Source organism: Rhyacophila brunnea, unplaced genomic scaffold, assembly GCF_057557595.1.
Source record: "Rhyacophila brunnea isolate RB1 unplaced genomic scaffold, BYU_Rbru_1.0 scaffold_12, whole genome shotgun sequence".
Lineage (NCBI taxonomy): Eukaryota > Metazoa > Arthropoda > Insecta > Trichoptera > Rhyacophilidae > Rhyacophila > Rhyacophila brunnea.
In genome coordinates, this window is record NW_028232774.1 from 11,512,142 (window position 1) to 11,533,543 (window position 21,402).

Consider the following 21,402-nt stretch of genomic DNA (forward strand, 5'->3'; position numbering starts at 1 on the left):
CGGTGCCGTGGACATTTGGTTACTTGTAATATTAATAGTTTTCAAATGTTCTGAGCATGAAGAATTATTTTTCACGGCGTTGTTATTATTTGTCGCAAGCTCATTTGTTTTACGGTTATGCGGGGAGTTATCACTTGTCTGCTGTGTACTTCTTGTGATTGTGATGTCGTGGATTTTTCTGTCATCAGGTGGGAATTGCGTTTGAGACTTCTGTGAAAGCTGGTGTTGCTGATGAACCGGAGTAGGTTCCGATGGCTTTTGATCTGCATTTTCATGAGGAAGTTGTTCTGAAAGTTACAAAAACAAGTTTTACTCCTGTACATTTTACCTATTCCAAGTTTCAATTAGTCCTACTACAGTTGCGAATGGTGGAGGTAGGGTATTAAGATCCAACATAAACAGTGCACGCTAAACTTTTTCAATCAAACATATTTGTTTTTATTGAACAAAAACCACAATGTGTACTTCGTATTTTTGTTAGTTTTTAAAATTCCATTAAACCCTGCCTAATTCAAGCCATGGTAGATAACAGTAGGTAAGACAGTTTAAAAAACTAACCAACGCCATCTGTAATATGTATTCTTAATTCAACAAAAACAAATAAGTATAACTGAAAAAATGTGCACTATTTTTTTCGGATCTCCCATAGCATACCTAAACTATTATGGTTTGGTTTTGGCATGGTTTAATTAAATTTTAAAAACTAACCAGCACCATGTGCACTATTAACAGCCAGCCTACCTCCACCCCTCGCACCCTTCTACATATGTACTGGAAAGTTAAGTAAATTACCATTTTCACTTTTAAGTAGAGCAAAATATAGGCAGGTGAAGATTAACAGACTTTCCGAAAGATTGTTAGACATTTGCCCGACCCATTGCTCTGGATCGAACACAATAATTCATAACATGTAATTTAGGCCTGACACATGATTTGTATCAAAACATAAAATTTCAACAACTACTGGTAATCTAGCATGATTCCACCAGGAGTTAGAATGTGTCGTTAAAAATAAATAAAATCAAATCGGAACATCTTTGGGGCTTACCTAACTCAGATCCAATGAATGAATCCTCCATCATCTTATTGTATCTGAAAATTAAACAACATGCCATTAAGAGTGGAAATGAGAGATCAGTAATACTGTTAATAAGCTACATATCGCAACCCTAATACTACAAGATTATAAGTAAGGATTCGAATTCCGGGATCCCGAGCTATTTTCGATACCTATGAATCCCGGGATTGATAAACATAATCCTGAATCTTTCGGGATTGATTTTTTTATCAATTTTTATGGAAAATAAAATAAAAACGTAACAGAAAAAATACTTTCAATAACAAATAACTACATTAGAAATAAACTGAGTCTGAATGAAGTTTGATTTATACCCATGTATAAGTTGCCGATTCATTTTATTTTTTCACATGAATTAATAAAAATCAGAAAGATTGGAAAAAAAACAACGCTTCGCTCTTTTAACAAAGTAATTCCACCATGATCTCATACGTTTTACAGCAGTTTCATATTTGGCTGACTAATTAGATTTATGAAGCAGAAAGGCTATAAGTACACCATGATTTGCTTTACTATTTTAAATCTCGCTAACCCATTCACTAAGTCTTTACTATCAGAAACAGCAATCTCATTTTAAATTCACATTATTATTTATATTACAATATTATTTACTCCATTAAACTTATGTATTTCCAAGATTGTACGTATACAATATTAACAATGAATGTCTTAAATAGTATAAATTATACTAGATTTATTTTTGACCGATTTTATCAATGTTATTTGTAAATATAAAAATTTTATATTAACAATGGAAAAAAATGCCAATCCCGGGACCAGTCCCGGGCCGGGATCCCAGGATTGTCAAATCGTAATCCTGAAATCCCGGGATCAGAATTTTGGCTCGGGATTGGATTCCCTAGTTATAAGACGTGTTCATCCTTGAGAAAACAAACCCAACAATGAAGTAGTATTCTAAGCTGCCTCATTGTTACTTTTGTTTCGCCAAGAACAAACACTTAGAACTTTGTAGTTCTCAATCTTCTCAACATATGGTGGGGTCTCTATAAAGATAAACAAGCAAAATGTATTTAATGGTGTTGACATGTACCTACTGCAATAATCGACCCCTAAAAACTAATAGAAACCTAGCTATTACTGAATAATATCTTACTTCAGTACCTTAGAGTAAAGGTGTCGATTAAAATTGATAAAGGTACTACTTTTGTGTTCAAATTCATAAAAAAGGTAAATCACCATTTTCATTCCAAAGCAGAATATACAGACATTTGAAAGTAACATATTCTGTGAAATTTTTCTTCTTTCTTTTGACCATATCCGATCCTAATAAATAACTCTTTTTGCCATAACATCCCTAATTCCCCCTTGGTTTAGCAGCCTCAATATAATTAAATTTCCATTCACCCATTCACAAAGATGGTAAAAAATATATATCTCACGTGTTAGTGTCTTCAGTGCTGGTACTCCTAACAGAAATGTCTCCCATACTCCAGGAACGGCGCATTCGACTGCCACAGCTCTGGCGTAGCAGCGGAGGTCGCTGGCCTGCCGCTCCCGATCGCAGAAGAGGGGGTCTTATTTGGTTTGAGCCTAAACACCGATAATATGAAATATTGTCACCCTGGTGGTGAACTTGTTGTATAACAGACCTGTTGTATAATTCGTCTTCTTCATGGTGAACTGACCATGTATGATACATGTATTTATGAACAGGATAATAATAATATAAATGGAAATAAGGAGATCATTATCAAACAAGGCCAAGTCATGTTCACTTTTTTTTTAAGGAGAGGCGAAAGTTTGTTCGACTACCTTTTCACGGCATTTTATAAGACAATTGAAAAGGTAAAATTGCATTGAAGATGCTTAGTTTTGTCAGAAAATCAGCTTGAATATATGACTTGGCCGTGTTTGATACTAAGGTGTTGACTTGGCTGTGTGTGATACTAATGTGTTGACTTGGCTGTGTTTGATACTAAGGTGTTGACTTGGCTGTGTTTGCTAAGGAACTCCTCAAATATTGTGTAAAAAACATGTAGTGATGTATGTGTTAGTATCTTTGAAGTTTACGAATGTAGCATAGATCAGTGCCTACACCACCAAGACAATGTAAATTTCAGTAATATAGTTCATTAGATCAAATAAAATCATTTTTTAAATATACCTATATGTAGTAGATCAGTTCACCACCAAGGCAACGATATATATTTTAAAACCGGACTATTGAGACAGAAACAATAGAATTGAACATAAGTTTCTTTTTAAACATGTAGCAATGATACCGCTCAGCATTAAATGAGTGACACACTTTAATATGTATGTTTTGTTGTCGAAACAAAGCAATAATATTCGTAAGCAATTCCTTAATCATAGCTAAATCAGTTGGGTCTGCTGTGATTGGTAATTGCAACTCTTGTAATATATGTACTGCATTTATTGGAAGGACAATGCAGAAATCCTCACTCGACTCATCGAGTCCGTCACGAGACGCACTATTGTTGTGACGAGTCTTTCACTCGAATCAAGTCTCTCAGTACATTAATACAACCAATCTCTTAATCACATCGATCTCACCAGTAACATCATTACCCGCGATTATAATCTCACGTTATCATCCTTATTATTGTATTCAGTGTATTCTTGTATTGATCATTAATCTCCTCCTCCAAACATCCACGCAACAACGACCTTTTATCTCCACCTCATCATCTACTGCAAAAATAGATTATAGATAAAAAAAAAATTTACGGATATCATTATCCAGATTTTTAAAAGGCTATATTATCTACTAGTATCTATGTTGCATTGTATAAGATTTATGCATTTAATATTCAGAGGTATATTTTTAATTACAACATTAATCCAAAAACAAGATAGGTCTACAAAATTTTATTATTAAAAGATATAAAATAGGCAATAACAATTAACTACTTTAAATACCTCTATTTGACAATGCGTCCAAATATTAAATTTATGTACAGGTATAACAATATAGTGTAGTTAGTAAATTTTGTAGCATACCATCTCGGCAATAAGTAAAGAAGCCTGATGTTGCATAACTGCTTCCAGCTGTCATCTGATCATCCCTTCCTTGGCTGGATCCTGAACCATCTTCATACCCTCCCATCTGCGTGAGAAAAATGTTTGTATATATTTATTGATCTCAAAATCAACAATGAAGAAACCCAACGTTATGTGCAATAAATAGAATCTTTCTCAATAAAGATTGCCATCTGATCAACTATCGACAGAAGATGAAAATAACGATAGCTTTGCACGTCACAAAACAAGCTCGCTATCTGAATCAGAATGGACTGAGCTGCATTCAACTTAGTATGGAATATCTGGGACTCTCAGTCGGTGCTGCTTTACAGTAACGAGTTTGCCAAACACATTAGGTCTTTAACTTGCACCATCAAAAAATAACTTGTAAAATTGCAAGATGCAGGATTCTAACCTGCGACTTACAAATTCAAAGGTGAATTCTCTATTATGAGCACTAAAAAAATGTCTCATAAAAAACTGACTTACTAAATATCTACATATTATGTACCTGTCGGGAAAGCAAATCTTTGCTCGCTTTATCCTGCCGAGGGGTGAGCAAATCCAGTCCCAGAGCCAGATTGGGTAAGTCTAGAGGAGCTCCCCCGAGCGCTTTCAGAAAGTAGCCCACCGTTATGTCAGCAGCTCTTGACCATCTCTCTTCCTGCAAGTTCAAAGTTCAAATGATTTTTTGTAATTTTTTAAATATTTCTGAAAAAAATCATTGGTTCGAAAGGTAAGGACTATTCAATTCTCGAATGCCTGACCTACATTTAACATATAGGCTGCAGAGCTATTTTTCAACAAAAAAAGACATTAACTATAAGTATAGAAACCTTTTCTTCGAAATACATTTTATATCATATCTATCCATTTCCCTCAGTCCTACAATTCACTGTTTTTAAGGTTTTAACCATTTCTTTTAAATAAATGTGGAGTAAGGTTAGTTCATTACTCAGAGAACAATACGTATACCATGATGAATCAAAAAAAATCTATGGCAAAAGGTTTAATTCTCTACGCCATCCATCATAACTAACCTGTCTCATAAGACGAGCGCTCCTAGAAAAGTCAGCATCCGTGTCTTTCCCCGGGTCACCATTGCCTCTCTGAGCCCTGTCCGCAGCATTGGATCCTCCCGCTTCCGAATCCAGGCCACTATGAAGTAGGTCAGAGTCGGAAGCGTCTGTCCCGCGAGGTACTCTCATCTCTTGAAGAGACAGCTGAATCGCCAGTTTCAATTGGTCATCTGATAGACTCACTTTGTCCTCTGCTGAATACATCAATTCATTGAATTAGTGTTGACAAACATTACAGTAACAAGGTTTCAAAGAAGAGCTTCTCGGTCCAATTGAACCCTCAGTTGGATCGATCGGTTGGCTAATCATAGTGATTGTAAGTACAACTTGTATAAGTCTAAAATTGTGAACTAAACCCCAGAATCATAACCCCCATAAATATTAGACTTTGGATGGTTCTACATGCAATAAGAAGCTACATCGAATGACGAACTGAAAAGGAATGTGTCAGACACCCAAATTGTCCCCATTTGGGGATGTTTTCTCTGGGGGTCTAATTACGCCGGAACCATTTTCGAGCAGGCTCATAGTAATATGAGCAGGAGTCGATTACGAGACGGACCAATTTCTAGCACTTAAGAGCATACATAAGTGTAACGGCAAATAACTTTCAACAGTGTGTGGGATGTAATTTCGGCCGCATTGCCAGTCGGAAAGCGATAGTCGACCTGTGAGCACGTCAATTTGTTTTGTGATGGCATCGGAAGAATATATTCTTAAATCGTGTAAAGATGACTAAAAAACGTTCCGCATGTACTTGAAAAAGAAAACATGTCAATGATTATACTATTATTATTACGAATATAATAATAAACGTAACATTAAAAGGACGCATGTTGAATTTTTATGACAAATTATATTTCATTCGGCTCGCGTCATTTGCACAATCCTCGCATCGCCTAGTCACGATCTTTTTAGACCATGCCTCAGCTGAGGTATAGCCTTAACCCTTTCAGAACTTTTACATCAAAAACATTGCATAAAATCATTTTCAGTCTTAATGTAAGTAAATTTCTGCTCTTTTCCCATACACTAATCTCTCGTTTCCCCGCAAATCCTAATATAAAAGTGTATACAAATTACTTCACCAGTATTATTTAAATAAATCTCGCCGTTTTCAAACCATCATCCGAGGTGTTTATTATATTATTACTCCGAAGTCCCCAAACAGACGATGCCTTCAACCAGCATACTGAGCGAGAAGGTGAACACATCTTTTCCTTCGCGAGTTTGATGGGGGGTGACGAATGGTTATTAAAATTCTAATCAATGTAAATTTTGTACTATTCCATATTATGAATCTTGAAATAGTCCAAAACTTACACCAATTAGAATGTCTATTTAAATTCTATCATTATTACAAATAATATAATTAATAGATATATTTTATTTAAATACTCACCATAATTAGGCGGTGCTGCAATGGAAACAGAAATGCTGAGCCGACCAGGACGTTGACGACTATGACTTAAGGTGACATCTGTGGACACAATTACGCATTTTACTTTAAGAAAACCTAATAATTCCTAAATAATTTCTATAAAATATAATTCATTTCATCACTCGGGTCAGTAGCTTGATGGCTAGGTATATGCTGAAATCCGAATCGATTTTTCTTAGTTATATATTCTCATAAGCAATGAATTAAAAAAATTAGTCATAATATTACATGAAATGAATAAAATACTATTTTTATTAAGTTATAAAATATCACCATTACTAATGATAGGTGTGTTTACAAACCTGGCGAATAAGAAGTGTCAGGATCGGCTCCTCTTCTTGCCTGTTCTTCCAGCATCTGAAGCCTTGACATCTCTAGTGCGATGATCAAGTCCATGTTGTATTCCGATACGTTTATTCGGTACACTATAATATATAAAACATTGGTTTTACATTGCATAAAAAATTGAATTACATTAAAATGGTTAATCTGATTTTTTCTGAAGATGTTTTCAGATTATATTTATTTACACTAGGTACTCCGCTCTTATTCTGTCTGGTAATCTGGTAATCCTTGACTCATTTAATATTATAGTAGGCAATCGTGAAATAAAAATTAAATCACTTATTATATGTGAAGTAATTTGTCAATATAACCCACTAAACTTGTAAAAAAATCTGACAAGTGACTGTTTAAATTAAAACCTATACCAGTTTCTAAGGACACGAATTTAGTATATTAGTAGATTCAGTACCAATGATTTGAGTTACCCTATCTACACCCGTCATGTATAACAACCGCGATTTATGCACAGCCACCTTCCATGATGCTATAAACGTGTCTGAATGAAAAATATTTTAGTGCCACACTTACTTGTCCCAAGACCATGCCTTGGTGAATAAAAGAGTTTAGAAAATAAAAAAAGAATTTTGACTTGCTCTGCCATCATTTATCTTTAGTGACATTATGTGTCATCTGTACTTGTATACTGTAACTCTGCCGAATCAAAGGAGTCAGGAGTTGAAAGTGATGAATCTAAGGAGGGATCGGAATTATTTCATTATCCATACGACGCAGCAAACTTTTAAAATGATATCAAGTCGGCATAGCCAATTGGGCCTGTGTGTCGACAGACCGTGGCAAATAGCTCCGCTCGGTCTGATCCCATCAGCGGGCAGTCCCAGAGAACGTGTTCAGCATCTCGATGGTCGTGCCCGTATGTTCATTCCGGTTAATTAATTAACTCACCACCAATAATTATAACGAACATCATGTAAAGATATCACAAATGTGTATTCTACATAATTCTGTCTTAGCGTGTTTCAATTAACGGAATTATATTTGATTGATTTATAAAAAAATTGTAGATGTTAAATACATATTGACTGTAGAAAGGAAAAAGGACATGACCCACAGTTTTTTTAAAAACAGGTTTTATTGGATAATAACGTACACGACTAAATACACGTTGTGTCCAAAGGATGTAAGTTGCAAATGCCGATTTATTATATAAATTTAGCTGAAAATTAAAAAAAATAAGGAAAGAAGAAATAAGTGGGTAAAACGAATTAACCATTATTTTTTGTTGGGTTTTCTTTAATTAACTCAATAATTAATATCAGATTAGTAATATCAAATTAATAATTTTATTATCATGCATTTCAAGGGTTTGTCTACTTTGAATTTTAACTTTGACCGAAAACCATAACAAAAACGTTTTGTGCCTCATGTAAAATTTGATGTGTGGATTACATCCTTTTTCCTTTCCACAGTCGATATGGAACAGATTTGTTTGTGTATCTTGTTTTAATCCAGCATATGACATGACAAGCCTAATATTGTCGTATTCTTGTAACTATCTTGTCTATGAGATGGTTTTCATACAATCATGAAATATACATAGTCATATTAATCAGGGATTCAAACATACCATCTGCATCCGTCGATGTATTTGATCTTTCTGGAGCCGAACGGGGTGAAATGGTGAGTTGAGGTTCCTGCATAACATTAATTTATTGTTATCAATATCCTTTTATTACATATTAAATAATATTTCATTAAATTATTGATAAAAACAACATACATAGTACTCGAGGGTCGAAATCCGAATTAAAGTTAATCTGTATGAAGATGCATAAGTGGAAGCATCGGGATTGAGTAAATAAAAAATTACCTGTAGTATGGTGTGATCAGGGGTCGGTTCTGGTAATCGAAGCGGTTCACCTCTCGGCCCTAACGAGAATCTCCAAGGGTCTCTGGCATCCAACCGTCCTCTCGCATACAACCTGGCCTGTGAGATGCAAGGAACAATTAGTATAGTAGAACCATTATACCTTGGCTACGACTTTATTGTGCTGTATGCAGTTGGCTAGACTTTAGCAAGAGTCGGGGCCATAAAAATACGCCTGAAAGTGCGGGGGGAAACGTAGTTACGCGGTTCGCCGCTAACACGTAGTCATGATATAGTATAGTAGTAAGGCTAAAATAATCAGAGAAATATTATAAGTGAAGAGTGCAATGTGCATTACAATACTTGATAGCGATTCTGCAACATCTTCCATCAGGTTGAATTGTCAGCCATAGAAAATTCAATATTCTGTATGTTGGCGCATTGAAACATCTTTGGCAACTGTTTTGACATTTCATTATTGTGTACGACATTTACGATTTTATGAGCTTTCATCTAAATATTTAAAAAGAATGATGGTTCGGTGTATTTGGTCAACTATCAGTCTACATGGTGTGTCCTCTTCCTTGAGTTTTTTTTTACTCTGTCCGATCCTAACGAGATCATAATATGGGCCAACACAGGGTGCAGGTTGTATTAACAGATTTTTGTTTTTACAAGAAACAATGGATGTTAGCCACTTGCTCAACCTAATTGTCCGTACTCTGGGTCCAAATACACATTGAAAAACAACATGTGATTTGAATCTGGGATTCACGACATTACAGGCAAACACGTTATCCGCTTGGCTACCATGGGCGTATTAGCATTATAATGTAAATGTTTTGGTTTTGGTACAAGTCAACCTTGTTTTGTGTTCAATGTATGTATAGGGAATCAAAAATGGTGTTGAAATGCTCGCTGTTTCTGGCAGATTTGGATGATACTATTGTAATGTTTGCTACAAATAAATCTGAAATGCAAAATAGCTTGAAGCTAATTTAATCATTAACTTTAATAAACTTTACTATCGTTAATATTATGTTTCCATGACTTACCATTAATCTCAATTCAGGAGCTGACAATGCCGCAGGTGGTGGAGGCGGTCTAGTAATTCTCACGAGAGCCAATCGCCACCGTCGGCAAATGGATGATGTTCTTTGTAAAGCTTTCAGAGGAGCTTCCACTATCTCACGGCCCACCAGGAATGCCAGCCGAGCACCACATCTCTCCAGTTCTTCCTATAAATCACACAAAAGATTCACCTACTTGAGTACTTTCTTCATATTATGCAGTAAATATTAATAACCATCGGGAGCACGACAACCTGATTGGTGTCAATTAACAAGTCTTTCCACCTGTCCCTATCTTATGTGACTAATTTTCCATTTGGTACCATAAACATTTGACACTTATCGGTAGCTTTAATTAGCCAGTAAATTTTTCGACGGCCTTTTCTCCTGAGGGATCACTCCTTTTGCCTGTTGAGTTATGCTGTGTGGATTGGTGCCTTGCCGGTCTCACTGTGACCATGACTTGTTATATGACTAGTTCTGTGATTTTATTTTTGTGCTTTTGTTTTCAAATGTATTTTTCAATTTGAACCAAAAGTTTTGTTACTAACACCATACAACACTATAATATACCTACTCAATTTTCCGGTGCACAGTCATTCATACAATAGAGTCAACGCAGTATCCTAATCGTAATTGATTGAACTGCGCTGGAAACTTCATATGGGCCATGGAGCTCAACATTGTATCATCATCAGCCTGAATCTATCCACTACTGAATGAAGGCCTCTCCAAACTGATTCCACTTCTTTCAGTCCTGTGCATTGCGTTGCCACGTACTTCTGCAGAACTTTATCATTTCATCGATCCAGCGGTTTGTGCCTCTTGGATACCACTGAATGACTAAATTTATCCAGCGATTGTCCTTTCTTCGAGCTATGTGTCCAGCCCATTTCCATTTGAGGTTTTTACCAAACTCATTACATCGCAAATCCTTGTTCAACATTGTATATTTTCCTTCAAATATCCTTGATTAGCCCATACATAGGGCAGAGGCTTTTTATTTTGAAAGTGTTTAAGGCTATAATCTAAATCTAATGATTCCATTAATTTGTGAAGTTCATCATTTCAGCTTTCTCTTTGTCTCTCACTGACCTTTCTAGTCTTGCTGACCAAGTAATTATACTTAAATTGACAATTGAAATGAGATAACTTACCTGAGCGTAATGAAAAGCCGCTCTGTGCGGCGCAGTGGACGGCATAACAAAAGTATATGCACAGGCTCCTGCCAACAATCGCCTGCACAGAGCCAACTCTCTGGCAGCAGCTTCCAAGATACCACATGCTGCACCTGAAAAAATAGAATTATATTATATTGTTTACCATGTACTAGTTCAATCAATTAAGATTGGAAGACTGCGATGGCTAGGTCATGTGCACCGTATGAATGACAATGAACCGGCAAAGAGAGTGATGTCCAGCAATCCAATAGGGCGTAGAAGAGGCAGGCCAAAGATTCACTGGTTGCTGGAGCTGCCAGTGACTGCCGTATTCTGGGGGTACCGAATTGGAAAGCGGCCACACTGGATAGGGACAGGTGGAGGGAGCTGTTGGAGGAGACCAAGACCCACACCGGGTTGTCGCGCCCCTGATGATGATGATGATGATGATGATGTTTACCATGTACTACAAATATGTCAATCACAAACACTCTACTTGAAATGATCCAGCCTCAATATTAATCTTCTGTTTGCCATCTAACTAATTTGCCGCTCAAGTCATATGTGGACACAGTAGGATGAGATTTTAAAGGTCTGCATTTGAGAGGGAGTCTTTAATACAACAGTCTCATTACTAATCGTCCATACACCATTTGATTAGTCTGAAGATATAATATGTGGACTCGTTAGAGTTAGGTCTTAAGAGGACGTTCTACAGAATTGGCCTTGAGAATTGAAAATATGATTTTTTAACATGTGGTCCATAATATCTGGTCTACTAGTTAATATAAAAAGGTCGTGTCAAAGTTGTTTGTGTTAATAAATTTGCTCTGTGACTGATCCAACTCATATTTCACATTTATTTCATCAGGGCTGTCAAAGACATAAATCATAATATATATTTATAATTTTAAATTTTTATTTATAATATATATTATTTAAGTTTTGTGCATCTAATGCCGGGTCCACACTGGCAACAAGTTAATTTGCTGGCAACCTCGTTAGATTTTACGATAATTATTGTAAAATTTCTTAAGCAATTATGGTAAGTATCGTAAAATTTAATGAGGTTGCCAGCAACTTGTTGCCAGTGTGGAAATGGCTTAATATCCACTGTGGTTCACGTAGTGGCATGGACCTGGGGTTAGCTAATTCAGGAAGTCAACACCCATGATAGAATTTTTTTCCAGTTTTGGTTGCATTATATTCCAAAACTCTTCTGTAAAAATCGTTTCCGAGTTTATAAATGGAAATTTCTCGGTGTACATAGTAAACAAACCTACGAATAAAAAAAGACAAAAAGGAACATACTGATTCATCGCAGTAAAATCTGGTAATCAAATTCGCCATTTTGAAAAGCGACGATTTTGCGTAAACAAATATCACGTGGTCTGTACGTGTGCGGCAAACTTCGAATGTGTTTGTAATTTTGTGCAAAGTGCGAATGTAATGTTTTCAAATAATTGATATGGATTAATTATACCATCGTATTATTTTCTCGAAATCATAAACATACTATAATAGTATTTGAGTATCAACCTATGTTCAATTTGAATTGGGTTATAATAATAATATACCCGTATATATATCAATAGTATGTTTGCTACAAAATCCACCCAAGTTATCAGTACGTACTTGCACAGGTTTGATTAAAAACCATGATGAAATTAACATTTAAAAAATATGAATGCTTAATATTATTTTGACAGCCCTGTTTTCTGATCGGCTTCATCTCGCAGGTGTTCATAAAATAATAATAATTCTCTGCGCGGCAGAAATTATCAGTAATAATAATAATATTTCTTGAAATAAAATCTCCGATGATTAGTGATTTTTGCTTTTTGCGAAAAGATCGATTTAAATTGACATAGTTACGACGACGCCGAGGTCCTTTTTATACTGAATTATATTTGAATGGCGGGCTCTTCAGCGGGCCCTTAAACCACTTGCTTAAAATGGGATGTGACTCAGAGTCAGAGATATCTGTTATGATTTTACGAATATTGCGCACCTTTTGTATACATAGAAGTCCTGTGAATCAAATGACCTAATCGTTGAATGAATCAACAGATGTAATTGAATCAATCTCATATTCGCATGTGACTCATTTCTCATACGTGATAAAGGTTGTCAAACTGATGGGCTGGACATGTCACTTGGCAAGTGGAGAACTGCTGGACTAATACAGTTCAGAATACGGTGGTACCCAAGGGGTACTAAATGATCACATGGCTGCCTGAAAATCCGCTAGACCAACGATTGTCTGATAATGATTAGTGACAGTTGATTAGAAGTCATTATTGATTACCTGTAGGATCGAGTGACCTGGCCTTGGCAGGGATAGCAGACAGTAAGGTTTTCTCCGTGATCCATCTCAATTGGTGTCTTCGGAACCTTGCGCACTGCACCGCAAACCTCCATTGCTCCTGTGCTTCCACGTTTTGAACCTGTACATTCAGAGACATTTCCAAAACTGTCTTTATCTAAGTCTACACAGAACATTATGGATCTCTATAGAGTGTAGGTTATATTAGGGAACATTTGTTAACAATTCACCCAACACTTGGGGTCCTTGCATTGGATCAAACACATATTGAAAATATAGCAAGTGTTTTTGTCAGCCACATGATGGAACCCATGATTCATGGTTTTAGAGACAGGTGCTTTATCAACTATGCCATCACGAGTGTCATCTATTCTTTCGTAAAAACGTTTTTATATTGTATTTGGTATCAAAGTTTACTAGATGAAACAAAACATACTTGACTTAAGACACTCATATGCTACAATACAGCATGTTACTAGCAATTCAATTAATCTAACCCTGGCTTCGGCGAGTGCAGCACCTCTCGACTGATCAGCTCTGGTAGCGGCCTCTTCTCTCGTGCAGCGGAAGTATCCTCCTGTTGCCGATCCGTGACGCTTCCAACTTTCCAGACACACCCAACAGAAGTCAAACTTGCACTAAAACAAATAAATTAGTATTAATATTATTGACATAGCGAAACATGGTAAAATTTAAACAGAAATGACACTAATAGGACTTGGTGTCAAATAAATACGTATTGTAAACAAAAATCAAGTAAAAATAGTTTCGGACCATTAAGAACAATAAAATTATTGTCGATGGTACTTAGTTTTATTTTGATTGATAATCGGTGGAGAAATTTACGAATAACGATCAAGACGAGGGTGTTGCCATTTCAATAATAAATTCAGGGCACAGTCTCCATGGTGCATGCATTTATTTAAATAAACCACTGATAAAACAAACATTAAATGATTGAAGGTTTATATTAACTATTATTGATTTGTGAGTATGTATTGAATATAATGTGCTTTTTTATACTATCAATTTTTAAATATTTAAAAAAAATGGAATATCGTAATTGAAAGATGGCAGCACTCCTAACCAGCAAAAGTAATATTGTTTTGATAAACTGTCAACCATGCATAGAGTACCTAATTAATAAGCAACCTCGATATCTTGGCATTTAGGTTTCAAACTTTGTTGAGCTACCTTAGTACACTTCATATGGTTACATCCATCGTTTTTCTGAATGGGACAGGAGCACGAGGGGCAAGGCTTGCAGTGGGCCAAGAGCCAGAGGCTAGAAGCGGCGCTCTCAGCCCCGCAGGCGGCAGCCATGGGTGCGGGTGGGGCGTTGCCGGCACGTGCTGTCCAGCGGGCCCATGACGCACAGCCCAGTGGAGCGTGAGCCTCTCCTGCAAGAATCAAAACATATAAAAAATGCACGGTTACCATTTATTAAATGATTTTTTTTTATGTGCGACGTGTAACAAAAAATTATTATAGCCAATTCAAAAAGTGCCCACGGTCGGTCTTGAAACACCGACTTTTTGGTTGACAGCCGAGCGAACTACCAATTGCACCATTGCATCTGTGGTAAATCTGAAAATATTATAGAACACTAAGCACAACATTCAGCGTCAACACCACCTTTCGAAGGCATCAAATGCCTTCTGTTCCCTTGCCTTCAGGGTCGATGACTCAAAACCGTACAAAAATATGGAGAACACTAATGCTTGCACAAGCATCATTTTTGTTGTAATTGAAATTCCCCAATTCGTCCATATAGTTGTAAAAAGACATGTCATCGCATTTTTTGCAATCTGTGTGTGCCTTCTTATCTCTGCTTCAAATCCGCCTTTTCTTCTAATAGTCAATCCCAGATATACAAACTCGTCCTCTTTTTTGTATGCAGAAAACCTTAGTAGATGTAAAGATCAGATGATTTACAGTGGTGACGAGATTACTGTGTGCAGTTGTCATACATTGACAATTATGAAAATCGAGACCAAAACAAAAAGTTTTATTTCTGTCGTATATACTTATCACGCATTTATTTTTTTATAAAAGGTATGATTGCAATATTTGTACAAACCGTTACACTCCCAGCAGAAGAAGTGAAAATCTCCGCAGTCCACACCCCTGGATATTGTTGGATAGCCGCCAGTACAGGGATCTTCTGTGTCATCACCGCTGGCAGCCACAGCAACTGGAACCTGTCAATACCAAAGAATATGTCATTTATTTATGGAGTGGTCGATAATTGCTGATTTGTGAAAGGTTTCAGTCTATATACCTTTTTATATTCACTGACACAAAGATGAAAGGAGAAAAAATAACATACTTGCTAAGCAATACAAGATGGAAACCACATCATCTGAGTATGTCCTAAATGTATACAGAAAAAAAAAATCTTTTGAAACTCAATCAGACCATACTTGAGTGCATGGCGACTTCAGTCTTGGGCAACTGCTCCTGAGACATAGGTATGAAAAATTGCTGATGCATCACATTCAAACATAGTGTCCCATGACACGTCCAATTAAGACTAGGGTGTGGTGCGGGGCAGGAGTGATAATTAGGGGCCATCAACCTCTATGTTGAGCCAAATAAATGCTAACAAAGGTAGAAAATAACTGTCATAGGATTTTATCGATGAATGATAGTGGTAATCGTTTTTTGTTACTGTTACGCTTTAGATTCACTTTGAAAATAAATTACCGACACATTATTATTACAATCTGATGTATTGTTATTACTTATTGCCGACATGAGATTACACATTTTACGTTTACATTGGCGAGGGAGTTAGGATCTTTTCACATGTGGTGAAAGGCCTTAAGGAGAATGAAAATATACAATTGACTCACAGATAATTCTGGTTCTAATAATCGTACAGCTCTCCCACAGCCGGCAATTGGACACCACTTCATTCCTCGGGAGCTTTCCACAAATGCCTAAAATATAAACAGAGTAATTATTAATAAAATCCATGTGTTGAATAAATAATATATAAATTGGAGTAAGATTGTAGATGTTACAATTTGTTTGAACAATAATGTGCAACACCAGTTGGAACTTGCTCACACCAGTGTGCAATTGCCAAAGGATATCCCGGATACCACACCGGATGGCTGGAGGTAGGAAGGCGTCCGCCCTCCAACAGAACAACGGATTGCAGTGGCAGTATCAATTTGTATTGAATTTTGGTTAAGTGGTCACACCACTAGGAAAACTGACACCTGTGCTCTAGCCACATTTCATTCTGTGGTATTTAAGCCCAACACTGATTCAAGCCATTTCAATATCAGACCACAAAAGTGAAGTTGCGAAGATAAATGACTTGCAACTAATTTAATTGTCAGACTTAGTAACGTTATTTTGAACTTCACTTTCATATATCATAGAAGAAAGTTGATCTTCAACATCTTCAATTATACCTTGATATCAAAGAGAAGATATTTCCTCTGCGTGTCGGGTGTGAGGCAAGATTGAAGGAGGGCGGGAGGGGCCGGACGGCGGCAGCGGGGCGCGGGGCAGACGGGCCGAGCATCTCCATCTCGCACGCGCCCCCACAAGTAACGCCGCCAGCACGAGCCGCAGTACGCATGTCCGCACGACCCTCCGCCTGCCTCTTGTACAGGGACATCTTCACAACATATTCCACACTGAAAATGTTACAATTAAATTACATAATATTATTACGGGAATTACAGATCGTTTATTTTGATGTGAAAAGTCTTAAGAAACAATAAATTCGACAATGAATAATAATAATTAATAATTCCAATTAAGATAGCTGTGAATCACAAATATGTTGAAACAAAATATGCGAATTTTTCCAGAAGCAGAATCGAATGCGCGAGGAACATGTTCTGATGCAGTGATGATCTGCCACTACTCCAACATGTATGTGAGATTTTAATAATAACAATAAAAAATAACAGACGCTGAAACTATGTGTGTACCGATCACTAAATAAAAATAATCATTGAAAATGTCGAATTGACATTGAAAATTATAAAAAAGTCGATTCGGTACAAAAAATTTTGTTTTGTTAAAATTATTAATACAATGCATTTCTACCATGAATTAACCACAAATTAACACAATTAAAGAAATTAAAAATAATAAAGATCCAGAATTTATAGTAGGTATTTAAAATGGGCAAAAATATTTTAATTCAATTCGAAATTTTTCAAAATAATGTTTCCAAAATATGAGTAAGCAGAAAATTTTTACCTCGATAGTCTTTTGCTGTTGTTGTCCAGCAATAGTGTCATCGGGATGTTCGCTGTCGAGTGAGCCGGCCCCCGGAAGAGGAAGGGACACTCCAGCTGCCTGGCAGCAGCTCAAAGCGTCCTTCATCCACCTTTCCACAAGAACATCCTTGCACCATTCTGTTGAACGATAAAATTATATAAAATATTGCACATTTACTAGAAATTTATACTGCCCAAAACAATATTGAAAAAAACCTTGTCTACTAAACAGAGCCAAAATAATACATGAATGTGTAACTGTAAAAGAAACTCCGGAACGACGCTCCGGCTCTTTTTCAAAAAATTGTTTAATCAATATTACGTTAGACACATTAATGTTAAGCCAGATGAATATAGAAAATTGTGTCGTTATTATTTTTAACTTGGGTCCAAAAAACTAATCGTGAAAATGTGAAAAAAACGATTGAACAGTCCCATTCCGGACTGATTATGGGAAAAATTACAATCTTTATTACGTTTATACACTGACAATATGGCTAACTTCTGTCTGACTTCGTTCTAAAATTCTTGAAACACAACATTTTAGGATGAGAGGATTCCTAAAATATTGTAATTAATCAATGCTCTGGGACTTTCTTGTTAAGTACTACACCAATGTCTTTTACATAATATACAAATATGTCACTAAGACTATGCAACTATTGAGTAACTTTATAAGATGGTTTACAGTGACGAGGAGAATTCTGTTGAAAAGGAAAAGCAAAATAAACAGTTTCACTTCTACCGCATGTGCTCGCCACGCACACACTCATCTTTCTTTTCAGCTTACCGTTATCCCTGAGCAGTGCCTCGGCCGTGAAGAGCGGCACCCTAAGCATATCACTGGTGTCGACCAGCAAGCGGTCTTTGGCTTCACGGAGTTCTTGAGGCCGCAGGCCTTCGTGTGTCCCGGGACCCGATGTCAGATTCAAATCTACCTTGGACTCTTCCTCAGCTTCCTGTTCTACCAGTTCCGTGGGAGTCCAACCCCAACGGTTCGAACACCAGTCTATCGGCTCTTCCGACTGGAAATAATATGTTTTTTTATTAATTGAACTTGTTGACCACCAAATTATGTACTAGCAATATTATTTGTGGCCTGTTCTTAGCATAGCCGTACTATTATCTATTAAACTGTTGACAAATGAATATTGACAAATACGGATTGCCATATTATTGTGAACTAATGAAATATTATTTGTTTATAGTTTTTGTTTATCATTCCAGCAAATCTATTTTGGTGCATTTAGGCCTTGCGCTCACGAGAATACTCAAATAAGTCGAGACTGAAACTAAAATTCCAGCCAGTATCTAGCTAATGTATTTCAATGGTGGCTCTCTCAAGGTAAGACTGGAATCTCTCAGTTTTAAAACGTTCGCGACTAAACTGAAGAGACGTGACATGCTAGTCTCCCAGTCTCTCAGTTTCCAGTCCCCCATAAAAGAGGTGTGCCAATATCAGTACATTCAATGAAAAATCATTATTTTCCTACCAAAACTGAACAACTGAACAAGCAATAACAAAATCAAGACGTCAAAAGTTATGGATGGGCGAACCGATTTTTAATTTAAAATTTGTGGCAGATGTTGAGAAATAATTGTTAATCACAGGCTCCCAAATATTCCTGTAAAGATATTACGAAAAGGGCATGGAATGAAGTAGGAAGTGGGTCCAGTTTGACAGTTTGAGGTCAAGAGATTGTTATCTCAATCAGTAGCGCCATGTGCGAAGTTTGTGAGTTCCATCAGCAACCAGTTCGTCAGATTTCAGTTTCTCTATGAGCGAAAGACCTTACCATACAGCACTATGGTTGTGTGTATAGAAGTAGAAAGCTATAAAACTCCGTGAATATTAACCATGTTTTACTTACAAAGAGCATGGCACTCTCCAGAAGTGCCGCAAGCCTAATATGGCCGGCAACTTTTGCCCGCTGCGCCGCAGTTCTTCCTCGGTTGTCTCTGGTGAGAGAGCGTGCTCCACCCGATAATAAAAGACGTGCCCCACCCGCCAAACCTGCCGAAGCAGCCATGTGTAAAGCACTGCTACCCTCCTGAAACAATATGTGAACAATTTGTCAGCATTTTAAAGTATGTGTGAATTACAAGGTAATGTGCATAATAATATGATAACTGACCCTGTCGATAGCATCAATCTGCACTCTATCTCTGTCGTCAGAGTTGGGCAACCGCGCCCCCCTCCATTGCAGCAAAAGGGCTACACAAGCTGCCCGCCTCTCCTGTGCACTGGCCGTCAGTGGAATAGCCACCGCCTCGGCCCCTGGACTAGCGTTGCCAGGAACATATCCGCTGGCGTTCCCCCCACTGCTAGTATTGCTTGCTATAAAAAACGTCATTTTTATTCGGAAAATTCTCAAAAACATTTCCACGTCTAACAAAAGTCCAATACATTAATACACTATGGGTTTATCACAACCCGTGAAATATTTTAGTGTTTAAATATGACATATTTAATCTGAATCCCAGATAGGAATCACAATATCAGACTTTAAAAATTGATTCATGACAAATTTGAGTAGCGTTCAACCTGTAACTTGAACACAGCTGATGGATATGTGAGTGGCAACAGGCTGAGCATGGGGTGCTGTGCTGCACGCGCTATGAAGTACAGTCTCATCAAAGGCATTTCTCTTGTTAGGATCGCCGCCGAGGTCACTCAGGAATGTCCGAAGCAGATGTTTCATGCCTGGATGGTAATTAAAGAGTAATTAAACATGGGATTAACGGGGTACAACTAGCATATAATTAGGAATTTGAGAATTCAACCTAATTAACAAGATGTAGAATTTATTGTCAGAGAATTTACTCTACTTGGTTACATATGCACTCGGATCCCTTAACCAGTTCTATGCCTTTAGCGAGTTTTCTCGCTCTATGAGGCCATGATCGACAGGCCGCACAAATTTCGTGAGTTATCTCGTCTGACTTTAAACTCAAATTACTAGCCACTGTCGATTGATTTGCATAATCTAAAAAAATTAAACACACAGTGACATCTGTTTGAATAATTATGAAATACTAAGCCACAAATTATCGGTATTACAGCGATTTTAGTAAAGCTTCGCTCTATATTCAATCTGTAAATCTGTGGCTTGTCAGATAACACATCCACAATTATTAATTCTAAAAGAGTGTGCATATTTATCATCAAATTCATTGAACGAACAAAAGATAATCCTTCTATTGAAGTGGAGCTTAAATTTATACGATAGTCAAGGCTAATGATTAAGTTAGTTATAATTTTGCTTTGCATATTCATTAGTTGCAAATTTCACACTTTTGCTTAGAGATTCATTCACCGGATTCAGATGAAAACGCCTTTGTTACAAGCAAAAATAAGTTCTTTATGTAATGATGCATCATTATTTCGATGAACAATCACATAAAATCGCAAATAATGGTACACAAGTAAGTAACCAAAGCAAAATGTCAAAATTACAAAAAATTGGTAAAGAAATATTTTTTTTTGACATGTCCCTTGGTTTTGTGACTTAAAGTAATAAAGCCAACCCTGCTTCAAAACATCTACCGCATCCTGTAGGGCAAATGAGTTCCCATTAATAATAATACCATCAATTCATATAATTATGTTTCAGGGTCTTGACAATATCAGTACCTACATTAACACATTCGTGGACATGACGTCTATAAATGTCGTATTCTGTGAGATGTGATATGACAGGACGGCCATTGACGTCCTGTACTGTGGAACGGAATACGACAAGACGTTTATAGAAGTCGTATTTTGGATTAAAACAATATGTTCCCTGCTACTTGTATCACGGTGCGAACATATTTCCATTAGATAAT